Source organism: Vulpes lagopus, chromosome 8, assembly GCF_018345385.1.
Source record: "Vulpes lagopus strain Blue_001 chromosome 8, ASM1834538v1, whole genome shotgun sequence".
In the NCBI taxonomy this organism is placed as follows: Eukaryota; Metazoa; Chordata; class Mammalia; order Carnivora; family Canidae; genus Vulpes; species Vulpes lagopus.
The window spans coordinates 111079395-111099084 of NC_054831.1; the positions used below are offsets into that span (position 1 = coordinate 111079395).

Genomic DNA, 19690 nt, shown 5'->3' on the forward strand with positions numbered 1-19690 from the left:
AGATTTATCAATGCTGCGGCACATATCAGTACTTTGTGCCTTTTTATTACAGAATAATATTTCATAATAGGGTTATATGACATTTTGTTTATCCATTTACCAGTTGATGGGCATTTGGGGTTGTTTCTCTTTTGAGTTATAATGAATAATGCTGCTACAAGCATTTGTGTAAAAGTTTTTGTGTGGACATGCCTTCAATTCCTGTGGATATGGGTCAATGAGTGAGCAAATGAATGAATGAGTGAGTTAATCTATAGAAACCTGCATGAAGGTAGAATGAAAGAAAAAGAGTGTTGTGAGGTGGCCAGGGTGGGGGGTGAGGGGGTGGGGGTGGATTGACAATGAATAGATTTAGGAGACAACTCTAACAATACTGTGACACCAGAGTATTTAAAGGTATTATACTTTTAAAACCTTTCAAGATATGATATTTATTTGAAAATGAGGATAAAATGAAATAAATGTCCATACACGTTAGATTAAAAAAAAAATTGTCACCATTTAAGGGAATAGAGGAGGAAAAGTTCTATTTCTTCAAACCTATGGCTTTCTATGATTGCTTGCCAGTTTTCACCCTCCACAATGTTTTATCTCCCATGTTGTGTGTGAAATTTAATCAAATAACTTATTCTGAGCTTGCGCGATGTTGCCATGCACTATGCTAGGCAGAAAGACACACAGATTAATAAAACCATTGACTTCTGGTTCTTGAAGAGTTCGTATTTTAGTGAACATGATATTTCTGATAACAGTGTGTGGAGATTTTAAACCAGGGGTCAGCAAACGTTTCCTGTAAAAGACCATATAGTAAATACGTTAGGCTTTGTAGGCCACATGTGGCTCCTACTGAATATCCTCCTTCTTCTTGTCTTTATGAGCCATCAAAAATGTAAAAACCTTTCTTAGCTCGAGGGCCAGCCTCTGGTATAAATTATAAGCAAAGTAAAAAATTACAGGTTTTATAATCAAATTAAACACGCTAGACACAATTTAAAATTAATTAATTCTGAATTACAATAGCCTCAGCTCTGGTTTTTCTTACTAATTATTCTCTTATTTCCATGAATTTGTTTACACCGAAGTTAATTCTCCCATAGATTCCTTGGTTATTGATGAAATAAACTTTTTCTGTCTCTAAATTATGTCTACACTTCAATTCCCAATTGAAACTACATTCCATCAAGCTGGCTAAAATCTGTAGAATATCAGGCCCTAGATAACATATATACACAGGTACACACATCTCTCCCTGCACTAATCCCTCTGTATAAAGCAGTCTAGGCTACATTGTGAATAAACTCCCAAATCTCAGGGGCTTGATGCAACAAAGGTTTGTATTGTTAAAGTTCCATATCCAATATGGGCCAGTAGTGGAGGGGGTGGGCTCTACTCCACACAGTCATTCATGGACCCAGCCTAATGTAGACCCCATGATCTAAAACACATAGCTCCCAAGGTCACTGTGGCAGAGAAAATGAATGCCTGCAAATGTCACCTCAGCTTAAATGTCTCAACCAGAAAATGACACCTGCCACTTCCTCTTACATTTCATTGGTCTGAAGGAATGGCCTGATCCCACCTCACTATAAAAAAGCTGGTTGTTTTTATTATCTTCCAGTATACTCAGAAAGAAGAGGAAAAACCAGGAGTTGAACAGAAAAAGCTAAAGCAAACATAGGATGCCAGGGACAATCTCACTATGCCTAGCTAGATGTGCCTCACTGATCTCAGTTATACATTATGCAGTCTGATTGTGAAGGTACGGTACATACACCACTCAGGCATAAATAAATCCACATTCACCATCCTTAGACTCTCCAGGCTAGTAAAACCAGGTCATACCACATTCCTGATTCCAACACAGCAGAAATGAACAAGACTTACTCAGCTATCTCTGGGATCATCCTATCTAGGGCTTATCCTGTAAGCAGTTCCAAGATTAATCAATTTTTAGGTTTATCCAAAGAAACAAAACCCTCCTGTGACACGATCAATAGCAAATGTGCATTGAAATGCATACCTGAGAACATAATGAGAAAATGATAACTGATCATTTTGACAAAAGACCCTGAGCATCTTCCTCTGGGACCCCATGCCTCTCCTACAATGCCCTACATTCTCTTTTAGGGCCTATCTCAGAAACTCTATCTTTACCTTGGTTCATATATGATGCCATGCTCAGTAGTTTACACTTCATAGAGTGCTCAATAAACACTTCTTTATTTGAATGAAACTGATGGAAGTGACTCAATGAAATTATAGTGGAGCTGAATCCTGTTATACTATTGCCTCTTTCATAGCAACATTTGAGAGCTTAAAGGCTGGGACAGAAAGAGTGGCGCGTTTCCCAGAAGAATCAGAGAGGGGATGTGGAGTGGATAGCCAAGTTGGACTTTGGCTCACAATGCCCCAAGGACACTGACAAATAGCCCAATAATAACCCATCTGAGTCTCAGAAGTCACTCCTTAGAGCTGCTCTATAAAAGCCAAAGGGAATTATTCATTAGCAAGTGTGAATAACATTGGATACCACCAGCAGATTGTGTTTGGCTTTACTGAATTATTCATTAGCATTTGTGAGAAATGTACAATCCAAAGGGTGTTAAACCAATCCAGATTGTTCAGCAATGTTTGTTTTCCTTTAAAAAGATTAAAAAGAAAAAAATCACCTCCAAGCTACAGTTCTTAAATTTAAGACCAGTTATAAATCTGGCTATACAAGTAGGTAAAGAGTAGAAAGTCAAGTAAGAAAGGGAGATCGGTGATCTTATTTAATATTCATCATTATAATGACAGGCAGTAGACTGAACCAATGTTTGTTTACCTGTCCACATCTTGCCTTTTTAGATGTTGTATGGTCAAAGACAGTAGGAGCTCTACAATGAGATTCATATGTGGAGGGGGAAGAAACTCCTTTGAGTCCTGTCACAGAGCAGATGCAAATTTAATTACTGCACGTTAAGCTTTCCATCTTGTCTAGGTGTCCTTGGAAAGCAACTGTAAACAAGAAGCACTCGGCAATCAGGTGTCAGGGGCTCATTTGATCTGCTACGAAATATGTCACAAATCCCTGGCAGAAAGTAAGTCGAGAAGGGGAACAAAGAGAGAGAAGTGACAGTGGTGGAGGCAAATCTTGGGGGTGTGCCTGTTAGCGCTAGGGACCGCTCCCACTCCTGGCTCCGACTTCCCAGAGAAAATGCTACTTGCCTGACAACGTTCTCTCATCTCACATTTGTTATACATTTTCCTGTGGTCTGCAGAAATCACCACCACAACTGGGGAGTCAACCAGGGAGATACTAAGCACAATTAAATTATTCGAGACTAAAGAAAACCTAGCTTGAGCTGATGTTTTTTTAAGACAATTGGAGAAATCCAGAAATTAATGCAGATTCAAAATTCAGGTAAAAGAGAGCATATGAGCCAGCCGTCTCAGAAAACCCTAGGCCGAGTTGCATTTCCATCTTTTTAGTGTGCCCCTAATTGAATAAGAAGAATGTTCGATTCTATGAAGCACCCGGTCTGAACCTGAGCTGTCAAATGCCCTGCTGTTTCTATGATAATGGGTGCTGGATTTGTAGGCAAGTGAAAGGAAGTGATCCCTGAGTGTACACAATTTGTAATTCTGCAAAGAGCCTGTAGCCTTCCTGAAGGGAGCCCACATCCAGAGTACACTGTTCACTTCTACAAGACAACTTGCAGAAAACAGAGTTGTGCGCTCACAACCAAACCATAGTTCCAAAAGGCTAAATTATTTCTTGAGAACTTTAAAATTTTATTGACTTAAATATAACTCTCCCCACTACTATAATGAATGAACAATTTCCAAATGGAGGGAACAAAATCTGAAAGCAAACAAGCTCTTTTAAATCTGAAGCCAAGTTAACTATCTCGAAGCCTCAATTTCTTCTTCTCTGAAATCAGGGAAAATGGCAACATTGTAGGACTCCTGCTAGAAATACAGAAGATTACACATGTAGGTAACAGCCAGTATTACTATATTAAAGAACAGGAAAATTTATATTAATAATACAATCACTATTTGCCTAGTAACACAAGTTTTCCCATGAAAATAAATTATTGTTAAGACTGTCCCTAAAACACTCAGCAAACATCTTATGATCATTTTACTACCTACCTAACATGTTTAAATGAGCACAGAAGTTCTTTCTGCCCACTTTAGAATACTTTTATAAATGAGTAGGAGGTATCAAAGACTCATCTAAGGTTCCAGAGAATGATCTATGACCTCAATATCAGCCCAAGAGCAAGGAGGAACAGAAGTAGAAAGCAAAAGATGAAAACAACAATTGGAATCAGTCCCAGCTCCAGGTTCATTCACTCTTTAATCTTGTGTTGTCAAATCTTCCTTACATCCCTTTTAGGTTCCTTCTAAAAGTATGACATAGGAGAAAGAAGAGAACCAAAAGGAGACACCTAGTGGCCAAGTGAGTTTCAATTCAGACGACAGTGAAATAACAAATAATGTTAACTTTATAATCTTAGACCTTAAACTATCTTTAAACCCCCTTTTAAGCATGTGAAATATATAGATATTAAAAGCAAGAAAGATGGGGTGGCCCTGGTGGCTCGGCGGTTTAGCGCTGCCTTCAGCCAAGGGCGTGATCCTGGAGACCCGGGATCGAGTCCCATGTCGGGCTCCCTGCATGGAGCCTGCTTCTCCCTCTGCCTGTGTCTCTGCCTCTGTGTGTGTGTGTGTGTCTCTCATGAATAAATAAATAAAATATTTAAAAAATAAAAATAAAAAAAAGCAAGAAAGAGAGAAATATAAGACAGAAATCTAAGTATCAGAAAGAGAAACATGTAAGTATAAAGGAAATACAATACTTTTATGTATAAAATGAAGCTGGATTTTAACTTCTACTTCAGCCTAAGATTCACTACCTATATAGATAGGGAGGGGCTAGTAATGGAAAGAAGGCAGGCTTTCTGGACTTATCCATACCTGGATTCAAATTCCAGGTGTGCTACTCACTCACTGATAGAGCAATATTTTCAAACCTCTTACACATCATGAAGCACGTAAAAAATTGTATTTTTGGTACAAAAATTGTATTTTTGGTACCATGGAGTAACCAGACGAGGCTGTTGGGGCTGGAGCTGATAGGGACCAGAGAATCCAGCTGTCCCAGTCCTCATAAACTCACTCCAGGAGCTAAGAACTAAACTACAGATTGTTACAATCTATAACGCATTCAAGGCACACCAGTGGGATGTGCTCCATCAACAATCCACTCAACATTATGGGGCCTTGGTTTCCTCATCTGTAAAATGGGGTAAATAATCCTGCTTCACAGGTTTATTATGAGGATTAAATCAGGCAGCATATTAATGAAATACCTGGCACAAACCAGGTATTCAATAAATGCTTATTTTTTTTTCTGTGCTACTTCTTTCACTATCAATGCAAGAGAACTTGTTATACCAATAAGTTAACTTCCAAACTTACAAGTAATATTAAGCATAGCTACTGTTTGAGCGCATATCATAAACCAGACAAGTATGGGGTTGTTACCACCCTTACAATCACCTTAGACGGTAGGTATAGTAGGTACCCTCTCTTGTCCACCCAGTGTCTATTCTCACAATTATTTCTGTCAACAAAATCCTGATTCGACCTGGGCCACAATGGGCCCACCCAAAAAGCCTGCTCTCCCAGACTTCCTTGCAGCTGGGGTAGCCATTGGCATAACTCTAGTTAATGAAATACAAGTACTGCAAGCCAACTAATGATTTCCTTTAAAAAAAAAAGAAAAAAGCCTTTCTACCCTCCTTTTCCTGAAAAGACCTCAGACCAATCCCTAAGGGTTAATCCACCATCTTTTTTTTAAGATTTTATTTATCTAGGGGCACCTGGGTGGCTCAGTGGCTGAGCGTCTGCCTTCAGCTCAGGTCATGATCCCGGAATCCTGGGATCGAGTCCCACATCAGGCTCCCTGCAGGGAGCCTGCTGCTTCTCCTTCTGCCTATGTCTCTGCCTCTTTCTGTGTGTCTCTCATGAATAAATAAATTAAATCTTAAAAAAATATATATCTTGGTGCCTGGGTGGGAAGGGGGAGAGATAATGACAGCTGGTAGGAATAAGGCAAGGCAGGTAAGCACATTCATTTTGAGATAATGAAGCTGAACAGGTCAGTTTTTCATGAACATTCAAAAGGAAGACCCAGCCTTCATATCCAATCTCTCCAACCAGGACATAGTAGATACTCAATAAATGTCTGATGCATGAATTCCTCAATACTCATTGTCAAGCTTTTAACTGGTTTGGTGCACAACGAGAATGCACCAGAATGGCACTTTCTTGGAGAGAAAAAATTTGATTTTCTCTCACTCAGAAACAATACGGGGGAAGCTAACTGCTACATTGGAAACTGCCCTATGGAGAGGCCCATGTGGCAGAGAACTGATGTATCCTCCCACCAACAGCCTCCAGCCAACAGACACAAGAGTGAGCTTGAAGACAGAGCCCCTCCTACCCTACTCAAGTCTTAAAATAACTGCAGCCCCAGCTAACATCTTGAATGCAGCCTTCTGAGAGACCCTGATGGAGCCAGAGACACCCTGCTAATCTATATCTGGACTGATGACCCACAGAAGATGTAAGATAAGAAGTATTTGTTAATTTCAAGTCATGAAATTCTGCAGTAATTTGTCACACAGCAATGACAGTCTATTTGCCATCTTTCAAGGAAATGATAAGCTAAGAATGGCAGAAAAGGATGCTAAAACAAGACCCTGCCCCTCATGACCTTCTTAGGCAGCTTCATCACTACCTATCTCATGAGTCAGGTGAGAAAAAAATAAATAAATAAACCTTTAATTCATTAAACAATAAAAAGCAATTCTAAGTGATATAATTATCACTATTATTACCACTATTCCCAGGTAACATCTAATGGGTTTAACACAAACATAAAAAGAAAAGTAGTGGTTCTCAAATTTCAATTCAGTGGGAAAAAAAAACAAACAAAAAGAACTTAATAGAATTTACTGGTAACCATAGTATTCCATAAAAAGGGTGGATTACAAAAGCACACAGGATGACTCCATTATTTAAAAGATACGCACACAACATCTTCACATAAATGCACAGGGAAAAAATCTGAAAGGTTATAGACCAAGAATCAGCAAATTTTTTTCTGTTAAGGGCCAGACAGTAAATACCTCAGGTTCTGGAGGCCATCAGTTTGGCCCAGGTACTGCCCTCTACTGTCTCAGCATGAAAGCAGGCAGGTACAACATGGAGAGATGAGTGAGGACGGCTGCATTCCAGTAAGGCTTCCGTTATGGAAACTCATTTTTACATTTCATATTATTTTTATATGTCACAAAATGTTATTCTCCTTTAGATTTCATTTCAACTATTCAAAAACACAAATACCACTCTTAGCTCACGGGTCTTATGAAAACAGGTGGCAGGCCCGATCTGGCCCACAGGCCACAGCTGACTAGGCCCTGTCACAGGCCAAAAACTCCAGAGTAGTTCTGTTTGTCTGGGAAGTAACATTAAGCATGATTTTTACTTTCTTCTTGAAACCTTTTAGCACTGTATGAAAAAAGATATGCATTAATTATTTTATAATTAGAATATACAGGGCAATTTTGTTCATGTTGACATGGGCAATGGAAGAAGGAAAAAAGAGTCTTGGGAGACACAGGGACTCTAAAACACACTGAAAAAGTGAGACCTGGTAACCAAAAGATTGGCAATAAAAACTGTCAGCTGAGCCACAGATAACATTTTCAGTGGTCCTCATGATCCTCCAAAGTGTACAGAAACCATGCATGTCTCTATCTGAAAACAAACAATATGAGATGGAGAACTGAAACAGAATGAGAAAAACCTAAGGTGAACTGTGTAGGTTTCCTCACAAAAAAAGTAAAACTACACTACACCACAATGAGCAGAAACACACACAAAAAACTTAAAATACTATAAAAAGCACTTCTTCCACCTGTGTGTATATGAGAAATTTCATATTTTCAGAATACAGTCTGTTCACTTCACAGAAACCTAACACAGAATTTATTATAAATTCCTTATTTGCAATTTTGGTCAAAGTATATGTAAAATTCTTCAGGATTACAAAACAGATGTAACTGATGACATCCAGTCAGTATGTCCAGCTCTTAAAAAAATACACTCTACACCTACCCAGGTAACTACACATGTAACATTCGGTTTTGTAGGCACAATGTCATAAAGCCATTCTAGCTGTCACCATTCCTGTAGAAAAACAATAAGACAGGAAAAACACAAGTTCTGGTGTTTCTTGTTAACATTTACTGTGTGATCCTAGGGTTAGAGATGACACTGCTAAATATTCATGTCAGAATACAAGGCAGGCAGATCTTTCTAATTTTGAAAAGACTGTATCTAGAGTATGGAAGAAAGGCAATCCAATTTTCTTAATTACTTCAAAACAAGTGACTTTTGGTTTGCCTTCTGGTCCTTAAATTCTTGTTCCTTCTGTATATCTACAATGGCTCTCTAGTGAGTAAATTTGTCTTCTTCCTCTTTTTTTATAAATAACAAAAAAAAAGAATTTTTAAACATATGTAAATATTTTAAAAGATTAAATATTTTTGTATTTAACTGTTAGAAATACTTATGAACAAGATATGTCATCTCATATAATGGTCAACTTTATGTTACGTGAATTATACCTCAATTTATTTTTTTTATTTTTTTTTTATACCTCAATTTAAAAAAAAAAATGCAGGCCAAAAAATAAACCCACAATCACACTGATTTGTTAAAAGAGGTGGGGATGGGAAATACAATCCCTGACATAGCTCTAAATATCTGATTGAAAAACATTTTAATTATTTTTAGGCAATCTGTTATGCCTCTTCTCCCCCTCTATTCACATATATACTAGGCATCTCATCCATCTGTCTGTCAACTTGGAGTTTTCGTTCGTAAGAGTCAGAATATTTTTCTTTGGCTAGCTCACAGAACTGTGAGAATTAAATGAAAGCAGTAAAAAGATGGACAAGAACAAGTGTTTACGAGGATGTAAAGAAACTGGATCCCTTTTTACATTACTAGTGAGGATGTAATGCAGTACAGCTGCCGCAAACAATAGTCAAGCAGTTCTTCAAAAAATTAAACATACAGAAGTGCCTGGGTGGCTCAGTCAGTTGAATGCTGAACTCTCGGTTTCAGCTCAGATAATGTCAGGGTCATGTGATCAAGCCCCAGATCTGGCTCTGCACTCAGCAGAGAGTCTGCCTGGGATTCTCTCTCCCTGCCTCCACTAACGTATCATGCATACCCTCTCACTCGCTTTTAAATAAATAAATAAAGTTAAACATATGATTACCGCATGACTCAGCCAATTCCACTTCTATGCATACGGCCAAGAGAAATGAAAACATATCTCCATAAAATCTTTGTTCACAAATGTTTATGGCAACATCATCCAGCATGGCTAAAAAGTGGAAACCACCCACATGTCCATCAAATGATGAATGGATAAACAAACCGTGGTATATCCACACAACGGAATATTATTCAGCCATAAAAAGAAAGTATTTGCACATTCTACAACATCGATGAACTCTGAAAACATATAAATCATACTAAGTAAAAGAAGTCAGTCACAAGAGGCTACTTATTAATGGTTCCCTTTATATAAAATGTCTCTAACAGGCAAATCTATAAACAGAAAGTAGATTCACAGTTGCTTAGGGCTGGGACTGCTGATTGAAAGGAGTGAATGGAGAATGACAGCTGATGAGTATAAGGGGGATTTTTTAAAGATGAAAATGTTCCAAAATTAGACTTCAGTGGTGATGGCCCCACAACCCTGTGAATAAGCTTTAAAAAAATGCATTGTATACTTTAAATGGGTAAACTCTGTATGTAAATTACATTTCAATAAAGCTGTTTTAAAAAAGAAATAGGCATCTCTAAGTGGGGAAGTTGAGGAGGAATAAAGGGGAGAGTTATTTCCCATTATAATCCCTCTGTATAATGTGATTTCTAGCACGTTATAAATGTGAAAAACTTGCTGGAAAAAGTACATGCAAAACTGTACAGACATCACTGAATACACATTCTTTCCTCATAACGTCAATCTGGCAGAGCCAATATATGTTTCCCTAGAGGGCACCACACAGGCAAAATAAACGAAGGCTCATATTGCTGCTGGTAACAACAAGCACCCAAAATACACATGTATGTGTGAGTGAGTGGGTGTGTGTATATATGTGTGTGCACGCCCGCATATGAATCTCCCACACACAGAAATCAGCAACCTGTGTCCATCATGCAAAATTAAAAATAACATATCACAATAGGCCTCCCATTAGCACCAACTGTACTGCACTCTGCAGAAACAGATGCAGAAAGGATTCCTGCTCCCCAGGGACTCGCCACCAAAGAGACAAACCAAGTAGGCCAATGCAAAGGCAAAGCATAAAGTGAACTGACGAGGGGGCACAATGGAAGGAAGGATTTGCAGAGATCGAAACTTTAAAACTAAATCTCAAGAAGGAACTGGACTTGCCCCCAGATGAACTGGGGGGACAGAGGAGGACAGTAGGTTAGAGGGATGAAGTGAAGTTGAGGGGGTGTTCCTGAGAAAATAAATGGCAGAGGGACCTGGAAGGGGGAGGAAAGGCAGGGCAGAGCTGGGAGAGGAAGGGGAGGTTAGAGAATGGCCTGGGAATAAAAGGACACCTACGCACCTGTAGCACTTGGAATTGAGCCTACAGGCAATAGGAATACATTGAACTAATACCTACAATGAATTAAACCAGTCCAATAATGAGAAAAATCATCTTGTTAGCTAAGTAGAAGATGGATCAGCAAAAAGAGCAGAGGCTGGGGGAGAAGGAAAGAAGAGTGGAGAGAAAACCAGTTAGGAAGCTGTTGCAATTTTGCTGGAAGGAGGTATTTTGAGATAATCTGTGGAGGCGATAGAAATGAGGAGGGGTCACATGTTAGAGCTGCTCACGGACTGAGACTGGTGCCTGCCTGAAGACAGATGGGAGACAGAACACATGATCCCAAGATTTCCAGAAAGAAATCCATATTGACCTGGGTATGAGCAAAAAATTTTTCACCAATGATGCAGTGTTTCAAAGATACTAAGCTAGGAGTCTGACTGGGTTGGTCCCACTATCGCGGAGTACAGAGGAGTCCAATCGGCTTTCTCCCGTACAACAAACTCAGGAGCCAGACGGCCCATGTTAAAACCCAACTACCAGCTGCAGACCTCTGAGGGCCTGATTTAACCGTTCTGTCCCCAGTTTCTTCACCTATAAAACGGAGCTAATAATAAGATCTATTTCACAGGAGTAACATGACATCAAGTGAGATAAAGTGCACGTGCCATGTCAGCGCTTGCTATTTCTTCTACGGTGTCTGCACAGCGATGTATTACTTCCCTCCATTTTATAAAATAAGACACTGAGGCTCAGGAAAGACCTGTTTCTTATGCTGCCAGTTAGAGGCAGACACTTCTGTCTGGCTGGCTTTGAAGACGATGCTATTTACACTGTGCTGTGCCGCTTCCTGAGCTGCTCATTCAATCACACTCTAAGAAACACATGGAATTCCCAAGCCGCCAGCTTCCACAAGAAGAGCAGACTTGGTTTTGCCTTGATTTCCCAAGAGTACCTACCCAAAAAGAGGGTGATCAGTGCATGAGCTGAGTCCTGCCTCAGGACGTGGGGAAGGATGTGACCTCGCCATGGAGGCCTTCCCTGACACCCAAGTCGGTGTCAGCTGCCGTCCACGCACTGCACGGCAAGCTGTGGATTCCCCCATTTCTAAGCACTCCTTCCACTATTTTGCAAGAGTCTCTTTCCTAATCTCTCTGTCCAACTTGTCTATAAGCCCTATGAGTTCAGGGATGGTCCATCTTATTCAGCTTTGAGCAACAACCTGGAACACTGGAAGTGTTAATTAAATGTGTTGCATGAATGATTCTGAGTTCTAATCCTGGTTTTATATGTATTTATGTCAAAAGGTTGTATTATATGGTTAACAAAGGCCACATTGCTTGGCCATTCTGGAATAAAAGATAAAAGTCCCTTTTCCAGCCATACATTAATTGAACATGGAAGAAACCACTGGCTGTCTACTCACCAGTTCTTCCTTCTGTCCCTATGAACAAGACAGCAATGAGGAGCACAATTTCAAGGAATGAATCATGAACACTCAAAGCCAGGCACGACTTCTTAGCACAGACTGTGAGGACAGAATACCATGGCCTGGGTAGCATAACACAACTTATTTGTCAGTTGTGGAAGCTGGGAAATCCTAGAGCAAGGCGCTGACAAGGTTAAGTTTCATTTTGAGGCAGCCCCATCTCATAGCATGCTCACAAGACCTGTGTCCATGGGGGTTGGGGGGAGGGAAGTGAGGGGAAGAGAAATAGAGGGAGGGAGGGAGGGAGGAAGAGGGAAAGAAAGACTGCAGGAGCATTGCAATGTCTCTTAAGGGCACTAATCCCATCATGAGGGGCCCATCCTCATGACCCCACTTAACCCTAATTACCTCCCCTCAAACCCCACCTCCAAATACCATCAAAGTAGAGGTTAGACCTCAACACACAAATGTGAGGGGACACAAACACTGAGCCTATAACACAGAGAAATCTTATTCCCTTTTGCCAGACACTAGATGCCCAGGCTTCCGTGCAACCAGGAATGGCCAGATAATCCAGACCTGGCCCATAAGACATAATGAAGAGTCTACTAAGAGGCCTGCAGGGAAGAATCTAATAGAAAAACTCCCTCTTCTCTTCCCTTTTGGTTCTGGTACCAATTCCAATGGCAGGAGGGAATCCTGCACAGCATCAAATGACCAAACATATTTCTCATATAAAGCCCAATACTGCATCTTCCTACCCTCTTCTTCCTGCTTTGAACATAGTTGCATGAAGACATGATATCTGGCACTATCACCACCATCTTGTGGTCACTAGCCAAAGGCCAAAAACTCCACATGGGTAAGGATGGCAGGGCAGCAAACTAAAACATGCCAGTGTCCTTGATTATAATTATTAAGCCACTGCTCCAGAAGAACTTCCTTCTTCTGGGCAGCTTATAGTGCAAAAAAGGTCATATTTAACCCACTATTGTATGGGAATTGTTACAGGTGGTAGGGTTTTTCAAACTCATACTGAGCAAATGCATGAAATACTTCAATGGACATCCACTCTAATGTGCTACTGGCTTCCCAACCTGAGCTGTAGACATTTGAGATTTGCAATCAAATGAACATAATACTGTTCAATTCTGGGAGAAGAGAACTGTCATTTTAGAAATATTAAAGAATCCCTACATCACCAAAGAATGTCTATTCCTCTCAAATTGTGTACCAAGTGTTCATAACATTGCAGAACAGAATGGATAATGCTAGGAATACAGATTACTTCCTTTAAAAAATAAAAGATCAAATCTCTTATTCATAAGAAACCTAAATAATAGACCAGAAATCCAGAAACTGAAGTTGTGGCATTATCTGTCCTTTTTTACCATTTGCAAATTATGTTAACAAATGCAAAACTTCACATCTTAAGGAGAAAGAAGAGAGGTCAGGCAAGGAACTTCACTATTAGATTTGACCTGGTGAGGGATGCCTGGGTGGCTCAGTGGTTGAGAGTATGCCTTCGGCTCAGGACGTGATCCTGGGGTCTGGGATCGAGCCCCGCATCAAGTTCCCTGTGAGGAGCCTGCTTCTCCCTCTGCCTGTGTCTCTGCCTCTCTCTCTCTCTCTCTCTCTCTCTCTGTCTCTCATTAATAAATCAATAAAATCTTAAAAAAAAAAAAAAGATTTCACCTGGTGATACAGGTACAAGAAGAAATGCTTTTTGAATTTTTTCCATTCTGTACACTTTTTGAAAAATGGTTTGTCATGAGCTGATTCAAAGGATGGAGTTAGGGCAGCCCCAGTGGCTTAGCGGTTTAGTGCTGCCTGCAGCCCAGGGCGTGATCCTGGAGTCCCAGGATGGAGTTCCACGTCAGGCTCCCTGCATGGAGCCTGCTTCTCCCTCTGCCTGGGTCTCTGCCTCTCTTTCTCTCTGTGTCTCTCACGAATAAATAAATAAAATATTTGTTTAAAAAAAAAGGATGGAGTTAAATTTCAAAAAAAAAGAATAACTTCAATTTGTAGAATCTATGTGCTTATACTACAAGGCTAAAGCATTGCTTCTGTTGTTTTATTGTTATTGTTACGAGTCTTCTACCTTCTTGCTCATCAGTCTTCCACTGACATAAAACTCTTTTATTCTGGCTAAAGGAAGGCTACATTTTACAATTTAAAATTATAGAGGAAATCCTTATGTAATGTTCTTTATAACAACTCAAAGAGTGTTGCCGTAACAGACATGAGACAAACTCAAATCTTTTTCTGAAAGCACCTACAGGTGTCATATGTAACTTTTTTCCATGTAATCTCTATATAATTTATATTTCAAGATGACAGGTTAAAGCACTCAATTATTGTCTTAAAAAAGACTCAAATTACACCAAACATCTCAAAATAGCTATGACTTTCCAAAAGTTCTCAGATTCTGTCCTCAAATGCATGTAAGTAAATACATTTAACTGAGATGAAAATCTTGCTTCGCTGGGGAGTGGGTAATTATCCCTCTTAATTTTCCATGCTGGCGTCTCCTCTAGACTATAAACTCTACAGGTAGCTCTCTATTTAGTTCACCTCTAGAGAAGTCTGCCAAGCCACGTTAGAGATCTTGGCTCTAAATAAATGTAGGTTAGAATAAAACACAGACTGAAAAAGGAGCTCCCTCTAGGGTTTCAGGTCTTAAGGTTCTGCCAACAGACTGTTCCAGGGTTGCGATTTTAAGTCCCCTCATGTCTTCAAATCTCTCTTAAAAAGCCAGACTCCTTTTTCTCCTTACTCATTCCTTCCTCTGTATCCAGCACATTTCATCAGGAGCCAAAAGTGTCAAACATTTTCACTGGTAAACAGAAATCTGTTGGTCGTGTGTGTGTGTGTGTGTGTGTGTGTGTGTGTGTGTGTGTGTGTGTGTTTTAACCTGCTGTTATTATGAGAGGGGACAATGTAATCTGCCTCGGGCACCTCTCTCTCCATCCATGCCAGGCAGGTCATTTTCTTTTTATCAGAAAGGAGAGCAGGTCATCGAATTTTAGAGCATGTTGACACCAATACTAATAAAAGCAAGATAAGAAGTGGCTGCCCTTAAGGTGCCTGAACCTCCACCTAGCCTAAAACAGATACTTCACAGTTCCTACAGTGCAGTTGGAACTGGAAAGTGATCTGACACCACACCACCTTAACCACACAGACCCCAAGCACCTAACAGGAGAGTTAAAAAACGCAGCAGGGATAGTAGAGCCACCTAACTCGGGAGGTCACTCCTCACTCCCCAGGGCTAGCGAGAAGGTTCCTTTAAGAGGGTAACAATGAGGGGTGCCTGTGTGGTTCAGCCAGTCAAGTGGTGGACTCCTGGTTTCCGCTCAGGTCATGATCTAGGGGTTGTGGGATTGAGCCCCGAGTCCTGCCCTGTGCTCAACAGGGAGTCTGCTTATGGATTCTCTCTCCCTCTCCCTCTGTCCCCCCTCTGCTCTTGTTCTCTCCTCTCTAAATAAATAAATATTTTAAAAAGAGGCAACAAGGAATGAGAGCACTGACTTTTCAAGAAAACAGCAGAGGGATGAACATGGTTCATTCTGAATCACAAGTCTGACAATAGTACTAGTGAACTAAGAGATCTGCTCATCAGTAGCTTTCAAATTTTTCAAGTTCTAAACCATTAATTTTAAAGAAATCTTACCCAAGGTATAGACATATAAAATACATTTAAAAAGGCCAAGTTCTTCTCACCCCCTGCCTTGCCACAGCAGAGTGCAAGGAGTGCCCAGGTCACAAGTGTGCAGGCAAATCAGTGCACCAGAGCCTCCATACCACTCTGCCATTTCTAGGGCAACACTTGAGATTTTATTCTTCTTTCTCTCATTTTCTCCTTTCTTCTGCTCTTGATAATCATTAGTTCCTCAAGAGCATCTCTTACATTTAAAATCCCCAGTGCAGGAGGGTGCCTTGGTGGCTCAGTTGGTTGAACATCTGATTTTGGCTCAGGTCATGATCTCAGGGTCAGGAGATTGAGCCCAAAGTCAGGCTGTAAGCCCAGCAGGGAGTCTGTTTCTCTCCCCTTCCCTCTGCTCCTCCCCCTGCTTGTGTGCTGTGTGCATGCTCTCTCTCACTCACTCTCTCTCAAATAAATAAATATCTAAAATATAATAAAAAATAAATAAAATCTCCATCCAGTGGGATCTAGCCCCACGTTGGGCCCTGTGCTGGGCAAGATAAGAAGTGGTGTGGAACTTTTTTTTTTTTTTAAATAATTTTTTTTTATTTATTTATGATAGTCACAGATAGAGAGAGAGAGGCAGAGACACAGGCGGAGGAAGAAGCAGGCTCTATGCACCGGGAGCCCGATGTGGGATTCGATCCCGGGTCTCCAGGATCGCGCCCTGGGCCAAAGGCAGGCGCCAAACCGCTGCGCCACCCAGGGATCCCTGGTGTGGAACTTACTTAAAATCCTCTCTGTCCTATCTGCTCCTCCCCACTTCTAAAAAAATAATAATAAATAAAATCCACAGTGAGATCCCAAATTCACTTGTAGGTAATCTAAGAAACACACTATAAAATCAGATACTTTTTACAAACTATCTTGACACAGATTTATACACCTTTCCAAAAAGTAATCTGGCAATACATCAAAGGGACTTAAAAAATAGTCTTAATTTTGACCTTATTGTTCTCTTCTAGGAATTTATTCATAAAAAATAAATTTAAAACACACATGAGGATGGCTAAACAAACTACTAAACACAGCTTGACTCATACTAATAAACAAAATCAGCTAAATGGTCAACAACATATGATGCGGTCTACTGTGCTTTGGCACTACAATGCTTCTAATATAACAAAAAACGTAAAAAACTATGATAACTCTATACAATATTACCTAGAAAATATAAATGGATTGATAGGCAAACTAAAATTTACCTACTGAACTGGAATACTAAATCCAGGACTATCTTCCTCCACAGAAGATAAAACAATGTAAGTTTATCTGAGACTAACTTGCTGGGAGATACTGTATCCTGGCATTATTGAAATTATTGGGAAATCAATTCAATATTTCAATTTTCTAAATTTTTTTTTAATTTTTATTTATTTATGATAGTCACACAGAGAGAGAGAGAGGCAGAGACACAGGCAGAGGGAGAAGCAGGCTCCATGCACCGGGAGCCCGATGTGGGATTCGATCCCGGGTCTCCAGGATCACGCCCTGGGCCAAAGGCAGGCGCCAAACTGCTGCGCCACCCAGGGATCCCTAATATTTCAATTTTCTAATGTGTTCATGTTCCACCCTCCTTTTCCCTTTACAATTATGTTGGCTACTTAAGGTAAGAGAAGAAGTTCCACCAAAGGTTCGCCTGGGGGGCTCAGTCGGTTAAGCCTCTGACTCTTAATTTTGTCTCATGTCATCATCTCAGGGTCATGAGATTGAGCCCCTGCATCAGGCTCTGCACTTGGTGTGGAGTCTGCTTAAGATTCTCTCTCTCTCTCTGCCCTCTCCCCACCCCTGCACATACTGCATCAAGGAAATAAAATCTGGGATCCCTGGGTGGCGCAGCGGTTTGGCGCCTGCCTTTGGCCCAGGGCGCGATCCTGGAGACCCGGGATCGAATCCCACATCGGGCTCCTGGTGCATGGAGCCTGCTTCTCCCTCCGCCTGTGTCTCTGCCTCTCTCTCTCTCTCTCTCTGTGACTATCATAAAAAAAAAAAAAAAAAAAGGAAATAAAATATTTTTTAAAAATAATGGAATACTTTGTAGAGTTCTCATTATAAACTCCACAATAAATGCGCCTCTAAATGTTTCAGCAGTCCTGTCTTCAAAGTGCTAACTAGTCAAGCAAACAGATAAATAGGTATAGTGAGATAAAAGCTAACAAATGAGGACTGGGGAATCAGAAGTCTCAGAGGAGGTGGCATCAGAGGAAAGGCTTGCATTTTCTCCTTTCCTAAGTGCTGGTAAAATGGGAAGGGGGGCTTCAGGGAGAGAAGGGCATCTCTAAAGGCACAGAAGCTGGCATCTCTAGGGAGGCGGCATCTTCCCATAGCGGGAGGATCAGGTGTGAGGTAGCGAAGGTGAGAGGGGAGGGACAGGGGTCACTGGCTCTCACATTGTTTCAGATCATACATGAAACTGAAACAAGAGGAACCTTGTCTGGCAAGCCCAGGAGTCTGAATTTTAACGTACAGCCAGGAGCAAATCTGAGAAATTGTAAATGGTGGAGTGACATGGCTACTTTATACCTTTCAAGATGGCACAAAAGAAGTTGATAGAAGGGAAAAAGCAGGCTGAGTGAGGGCCTAAGGCCTAAACACAGGGCTGGCACAAAGATGAAAAGAAGAAGGAAAGACGTTAGGACAGAGGCCAGGAGTTTGGTGACCTGATGAAGAGCAGGAGAGAGAAGAGCTGCCCTCCTTCTTCTGGAAGCCCCACTCACATCTTCCCAGCACTGGCTCACTCCTCCCTCAGTCAGTTCCATCTGCTAGAAAGAAGCTTCCACTGAGAGCTCTTTGCTGACAACCCCAAGGACTCTTACCCTCACACTCTGTTTTATTTTTCTTCATAGCATTTAGAGCCACCAAGAGGATGTATTTTTTTCCTTACTTATTTCTGTCTCTCCCTACAGCACTTGAGCTCCATGAAGGCAACTGTTGCCTGCCCAGTTCATGTATTTCCACAACTTAGAACAGGGCTGGCACATAATAAGGGCTTAAAAAATATTTGTTGAATGAGTGAATGAATGAGTGACTAGGAGAGAAGGAAGGAAGGAGAAGGCAGGCAGATCACTCAGATCTGTGGTTTGAGTGCTTGCCTAAAATGAGATATTACTGTACTAAAATCAGGACAATGGGTGAGGCAGGAGGAGTAGAAACACAAAGATCAACTGTTTTAAGTTCTATAATATTTTATCTGGCCAAGGATTACATTCTGATAAGTCTTTAATAAGTCTTTCCTGCTAAGGTAAAGACAAAAAGGAGACTGGGAAGTACCTGTGGAGGTCCTGGAGTACTTTTCAAGCAGGATCTCCTCCTTTCTTTCTCACCACAGTGTTAGTATTCCCAGCACATTGTCTGAAGACACTGAGACTGACACAGACCCAAGATGACACAGCTGAGACATGGCAAAAACAAAACTAAAATTCACATCACTGGACTCCTGCCCGTATCCACTACATAATACCAGAAGCAAACCAAATTTAGTAACCAGAACTTTTCATATACTTTAAGAACACCGTTAGGCTTTCCCTCACCCTTCTGCATTTTGGGACGATTTTTAATTCAGAGTTTCAAATTTATGAAAAAAAATGGCTTTCACGGTCATAATCTTCTATATATCTAAGAAACATATTGCCTGAGACTGACCTCTGAAGTCTCGAAGCCTTAGTCTCAGCCAATTAAACACTGTGTTTGAACTTCTTTACCATGAGAAAAGAAAAGGGTCTTAAATGAGATCATCATCACCCACCACCCATGTCCCCCTCTTCGTTCTTTATTTGAAATTTCCACTCGTGCTTCACAAATCACATAAATGGACCTCTCCATCCCTTTGCAGCATCACACAAAGACCGAGTAAACGTTTCT

General features: G+C 40.7%; 1 protein-coding gene across 2 annotated transcripts in view; it reads right to left on the bottom strand.

Moving 5' to 3' along the window:
- FTO (FTO alpha-ketoglutarate dependent dioxygenase) overlaps positions 1-19690 on the bottom strand; it is a 380608-nt gene that overhangs the window by 334550 nt on the left and 26368 nt on the right. The gene's annotated exons all lie outside the window — the stretch shown is intronic.